Source organism: Bemisia tabaci, chromosome 8 (genome assembly GCF_918797505.1).
Source record: "Bemisia tabaci chromosome 8, PGI_BMITA_v3".
In the NCBI taxonomy this organism is placed as follows: Eukaryota; Metazoa; Arthropoda; class Insecta; order Hemiptera; family Aleyrodidae; genus Bemisia; species Bemisia tabaci.
Genome location: NC_092800.1, coordinates 19,381,303 through 19,388,237, shown reverse-complemented (window position 1 = coordinate 19,388,237; position 6,935 = coordinate 19,381,303).

The window sequence follows — 6,935 nt, the reverse complement described above, 5'->3', positions numbered from 1 at the left end:
TTAATCGATTCAGACCGTATTAAAACACCTCCAGTACTCACACCCACCCACTCAAACATCGCATATACAAGTACGATTTAGCTGAATGGCTAATTGATTTAAACTCGATCGCAGTCAATGTAGGAGTAACACGCGCACATTCACTCACACGGGCAAGTAAAGACGAAGACGGCGCAATAAAACACATGGAACCAATGCAATGCATGGGAAACGAAAGTAATTCAATTCAGTTTATCGGAAAGGATCTGAGAAAACCGTTTCGCAGTTTAATTGAGGATCTAATGGAAAATGACAATTAACTCCCGCAACCAGTGGGATTCACGACTTGATCCGGATCCGTGCATGTTGCCACAGTGCCGGAACATATTAAATGGGTGGCATTAACGAGACTGCCGTGCTAAGGAAGAACGCCGTATGAGCCTTTAGGCGTTGCCAAATTTCCCCCGGCAAATCACTAATTTTCGGAAAAATTGTTTAGTATTTGTCCACCAATTTCCCAGATAATTTTGTTTGTAATTTGATCTTAAACGTCCGAAAATTTCAAGGAGAAATATACATGATTTTCCTTAAAAATAAACATTTTATTGAAGGAAATTTGGCAACTCTTGAATGTTCATACGGCGTTTTTCTTTAGCACGGCAGTAGAGTACCTGTATAATTCGGGAGAGTATTGCCATCGCAATCCTTTTACCGCAGAAAAAGTGTGCCGCTCTCTGATTGATCGGCTATCATGGAGCCCCAAAATTTGACCAATGTAAACAAATCCCAGCCCCTTCGCTCCTAGTTCGGCCCGATGTAAACAAACAAGATGGCGAAAAAGTTCTAGAAAGTTCTAGACGTAATTTTGGGTTTGAATTATATTTTCTTATATCCAGCTTCTGAATTGAGTTTTGATCGATCTTAGATTAATATTTTTGCCGAAAATTAAGCTTTGAGTGTGATTATGATTCATTTCTCAGCCGATGATACGTGTTCCTCTGGGTCGGGTTTGTTTGCATTGGTCCAATTTTGGAGCTCCATGATAACCTAAAACTGATGAACCTATCAGAGAGCGGCACAGAGATGGCAATACTCTCCCGGATACAGGTACTATAGTATTAACCGGAATCAGCGTAACTGCATTTCGCGTTGCCTTTTTTCCTCTTAAGTTTTATTTTTTTATAAATAGAGGACCAAACAGCAAATCGCCTTTAAACTTTCTGTACAGTTCCGTTGCTCATAAAGAATGTACTCGCCAAATTTCAAGCCAGAATGTTGATTTCTCTTCTCATGAAAAAATTGAAGAAAATTAGGCGATGTCTGATGTAGTTGCGCTAATTTTGCATGAAACTCGTCCAAATAAGACATAACAATAGTTTTGCGGAAATGCGGCAAACAATTATTTAAAAAAATGTCTAGAGTACAAATTCTTGAGTCTATCTTGCACTAAACGTAGTAGAGTAGGCGGTTTGGTAAAATTTCAAAAGTGTTTCGCTGGTTCTCTTATCATAAAATAAATGTTTAAGAAAGAAACGGAGACATCACTAGGTTGCAACTGCACTGATAAAAACATTTGTTCCCATAGGTAGTGAAACACGAACCAACTCAAATTTTGTATTGATTTTGGTTTAAAGTTTGTGGTGGATTTAGTGCAAAAAACAATGGAAAGACTGGGTCACCACATAGTCTATCGAAGGCTTGGGTTATTTTGTGTTTTACTTCTCGTGTTAACCGAACTTTGTGTTGACTTTTCTCTCTGTGTGTACGTATTTATGCTAAAAGGAACTATGTTACATGCAGACCCTATGCATATACTTCGACTTCCTTTTAGCATTAATATGTTCAATTCATGATACGACAAATCATCGCTTGTCTGGCGTAAGGGCGCATTTCTCGATTTCCGTATGAGCCCCTGAGAGCATGGTATAAGTACATACAACAGCACTCATGTGGAGATTGAGATACGTACCAGTGGCGTGGCGTGCTTTGCGATATATCGATTGATCGGTCATTTAAACCTATGGAAAAGTATCGATAAACAGAGCGTTCGCAGCGAACACCCTAATAATCGATTATCTACCACAGCTTTAAATGGGGAAATATCGATAGATCGCAAAGCACGCCACGCCACTGATACGTCCTTACGTCAAGGGGCGACGAAATGAAGGTATAAATTGCTTTTCAGAGGGATTTCCTGAACCATAAATACCATGATATAAGGGGATGCCAATACAAATAACCTCCTCAAGAAATAAAGCAGTTTTGCAAGGAGTGTGGTATCATATAAGGCGTGATATCTTGAAGTACTATCGTATTCGAGCGGTTATTCTGCACAGTCGCCGATGGCCGAGACGCAGATAATCATTTTACTTTCGATTTCACACAGACACACATTCTCTCTACATAGCTAGCCCAGTCTAGGCCTCAGAGACAAAGCATTGCTGTAATCGAGATTTAACTCCCCCCCCCCCCTCATCCCACATACCCCCCCCCCCTCCCGAACGAAGCTCCTAGAGCAGTGTACAACCATCGCTGCCTTCCTTCCCGAAGAATTTGTCTTGTTTCACTTCCAGGAGCTCCGTCCTGTTGAGCCATCGTTTTCCGGCGAGGGAACGTAACTGCATTCTAAGGCTGTAAAATTGTCTCGAACGATTCAATGTTTTACAAGAATATACTCGTGCAATTTTAGTCCAAAATTGTTCTAATGGTCAGAGGAAATATCAGTGAAGTTTTCGGTTAGAAATTCTCTATTTTTTCCTAGAAAAAATGCAATTTGCGAGAGAAGATTTGTCAACACTGAAATACAGTTACGTTCTTGCGAGAAGGAAACGACAAACGTCTCAAGAGACTTGAGCCTCGGTCAAGTAACTCATCAGGAAATGAGCGTAAAACTTTCAAAATCTGCGGGTAAATCCGGAGCGCATGTCACTCCGAAACCTGTTAAGCTCTCAAAAAACTAGTGTGCGGAGAGAAATTTACTCTTTTGGCGGAGTTTACTTCGCTTTTTCGGAGTAAATTTCACATCTTTTACATATCATTTGGGTACTCAAGAGGAAAAATAGAATCAAGCGTGAAATGCACTCCAGATTTCAATCCATGCGATTTCTAACAAGGCAGCTCAAAAAATAGTTAGTTAGTTAGTTAATCTATTGTTAAGACATTCAGCGTCACAGGCTATTAACGCTCTTTACAGAGAATTTTTAAAATGGGTGTATATTCGAAAATTTAGATTTTTAAATTTAGATAGGTGAAGAGTTTCGCATATTTAGAAAGATATGTTTAAAGTATGTAAAAAATGATATGTTACGTGTACGAGGAGATGACAAACGTTCATTCACACTCCAATACTTTGCCAGCTATTTCGTTATTCCATCTTTGTAGTAATCGCTTTTCACCACTGATAACATCGAGATAAAATGCATTAAATATGCGTTGAAAGCGTCCTTGATAACCCCGGAAATGTTTTACATGTCGATGGCCAAAGTGCGAAATCACGTATTTCCATTTTCAACGCTGCAGAACCTTCTGAAATACTTTATTTTGCATTGAAAAACTAGTCAACTGTAGTAATTTCTTGAAATCTCTTTGGTTTTTTCTCTCTATTAGCAGAATACTCCGTAGAAATTCCAAGTTTTTAGTTGACTTTTTTCTCTCCGAAAAAATAAAATAGGTGCAGTGATTTTGAAATACCGCAATGGAGATACATGCTTCTGCAGTTTAGCCGTCGATATAGATACGATGTGAACCCTCGTACAAACGCGCATATAGGTATTATCCACTCAATGTAATACGAGGGTCATCCAAAAAGTAAGTTTCCCTACCTTGTATCTTCCGAACGAAAAGAGATAAATCAAATCGGTAAAAAAGCACATATAGGCATACTCTAAGCTTTAAAAAAAGCTCAAGTTTTTGAAAATCGGTCAAGGGGTTCGCGAGTAAACTTAATTTTACTGAGACAACCTCCTGTCGCCGCGTGCCCACCTCCGGGGTCAGGATGCGCGGAGAGTCGATTATAGAAGACTCGGGTTATCGCCTCTACACATCACATCAACAAGAAATTTTAATGTTTTCATTGAGTAGGCCTTACCTTACTCTTTGACATAGTCTCCACATCTTCTTTGACATTTTTGGTATCATTATAGCAGCTTCTTCATGCCTTCCGCGTAGAAGCTTTCGCCTTGACTCTGAAACCAGTCATTGACAGCGATCTGTACCTCTGAATCGGTTGAAAATCGCTTCCATCGTGGAAGTTTTTCCGCTCGGGAACAAATGAAAGTCACATGAAGCTAAAGTACGAAAGTTTGAGGATGGGGAAAATTTCCCTACGCAAAGCAACTGATTTGGGAGTGCAGATCGCTGTCAATGACTAGTTTCGGAGCCAAGACGAAGATCTTCTACGCGGAGGGCGTCAAGAAGCTGCTGTAATGATACCAAAAATGTCAAAGAAGATGTGGAGACTACGTCAAAAAGTAAGGTAACTACTACTAACTACTAGTAAGGTAGTTACTCAATGAAAACTTTAACATTTCTTGTTGATGTGATGTATAGAGGCGATAACCCGAGTCTTCTATAATCGACTCTCCGCGCATCCTGACCCCGGAGGTGGGCACGCGGCGACAGGAGGTTGTCTCAGTAAAATTAAGTTTACTCGCGAACCCCTTGACCGATTTTCAAAAACTTGAGCTTGTTTTAAAGCTTAGAGTATGCCTAATATGTGCCTTTTTACCGATTTGATTAATCTCTTTTCGTTTGGAAGATACAAGGTAGGGAAACTTACTTTTTGGATGACCCTCGTATATTAATAATGTATATATTCACCTTTTCATGAACCGCGAAATATTTTTGAAATTTTTCATGATGAGTCTTTCAGACCAAACTGCAAAAATTACTGCTCATTTTCGAAATGAATAAAATCTCCAGGCGACAGTGGCGATTCTTGAAATTTGGTCACACTGTTTTTCTCTATTTAAATGTATGTAAAACAATCGATTCTGGTAGCACCACCCATCTAAAATCGATATTTTCAATGGCTTTTAATAGAAGGAAAAACAGTGGTGCCATCTTGCAAAATCGCCACTGACAGGCTTCGGCTTTGATGAAAAGCATCAGCCACTGTCACTACATCATCTTATCGTCATGAAGTGTGAGAGGTGAGTACGCATACATCTAAGATGTGGAGAGTATGATCAAGTTGTTCTTTCCGAAAAGGTGACATCTCACCATTTATGGAACGAGGATTCTTTATCACGTCATAAATAAGTCCTTTACTCAGCGGCTTTACGAGAGCCACAAATATAAAAATAGGCAAGCACTGACATGAGCGCAAAAATATTTTCAGTTTTTGCACGAAAATTCGAAGCCCTATGTAACACAAAAGAAAGCGAGCGAAAACCTACAATTCTACTTCCGATTAAGTCTTCATTCTCTTATTCACGTCTCATATTATGAATAATACAGTGTCTTGAGAGCCTTGCTCTACGAACAGTGTTGACATTTGGACTTATTTAACTCCATAAAAATTTGCAATGCACCGAATGATATTCTTTAAAATGGCAACCACGGAGACGAAAAAGATAGACTTATTTATTGCAGTGTTAAAATATGAACCGTGAACACAGCCTATTCCCTCACTCCGCAGCTATCTGGGTGTTTCTGCCCATCTCGAGTTAAATGAATGGACTAGACCTCAGACAACTTTCTATCAATCTTCCTTTTTTCGCATTTATCTCGCGGATGATGATACGCTTTTAAAAACCAATAAAATTCACGTTTTCAGCGCTCGACTTATGTTCTCAAAGCTGGAGGAATTTCTCCATAGAGTGGCGAAAATTAAAATTTCGCGTGACTTTGGACTGGTTATGGCCTTGTATATCAGAGCGCAACGTGCGGGAGATACAAGATTGTGCCAAATCAAGCTCCAAAGGCATAGATACACGCTCAAATGTCCATCAATTTCCGATCAAATGGTGACTGGTGAGCACCATCTACTATCAATTTTTTGCGGAATGCAAAAGTTTGATGATACATGATGGAACTTTGGGTCTCATCCGTCATCTGATTTCCACACAAGCGTGCTTATTTCATGCTTATTTCAATCAACACGCTGTTTTAATTAATTAGATACCAAGATAGATAACTCTCGACCGCCATTTTTGTCATCATTTTGATCGGCAATTAATGGAAACTTGAGCGTACATCCAGGCCTCAATAACGCAATCAGCTAAAATTTTAAAATCAAAACTTGCCTCTTCTGCCAGTCAAATAACATTTCATGAACCAGATCTGGCCACGTGCAACGTTTCAAGCATTGGCGGATCCAGAAAATTGGCAACATTGTCTTTTCTCCATTCAAACCTATGGAAATGTATCGATCCCTGGAGGGGCCAGGTGCTCTAACGAGAATCGATTATTTAGCATAGGTTTAAATGGAGGAAATCCGGTGTTGCCAAAATGCTGGATCCGCCTCTAGTTGCAAGACTGTCCTCCAGTTTTATTTTTTAAATTTGAAATCAGCATTTAAATTGTAGTTAGGGGGCCATTACGATGAAACTAGTAAAATATGTGAATATGTGAAAAAGCATACGAGTATAAAATATTATCAATAATAATGAAGGCCCGGAAGAATTAAGAGAAGCTTTAATAACAACGAGTCATAAGAAGGCAATGAAAGATGAGCACGGAATTTCCAACGAACGATGAATTAAAGGAAATCGCAAATTTACCTACACTTTTCATAACAATTCGTATGAATGGCATAAGCAGAACGTTAAATATGATTAAAACTGAAAGGTTTAAATCATGCATCCGGGATTTTAGTGAGGGATATATTTTAAAATGCAGTTTTAATCACGAGTAAATACAATAAATGACCGATTAAAATTTTTGGACGACACTTATTCATTCATCCTCCTACTCTCTAAGCGTTGGCTCCGTTTGGCTTCAACGACGAGGCTAAA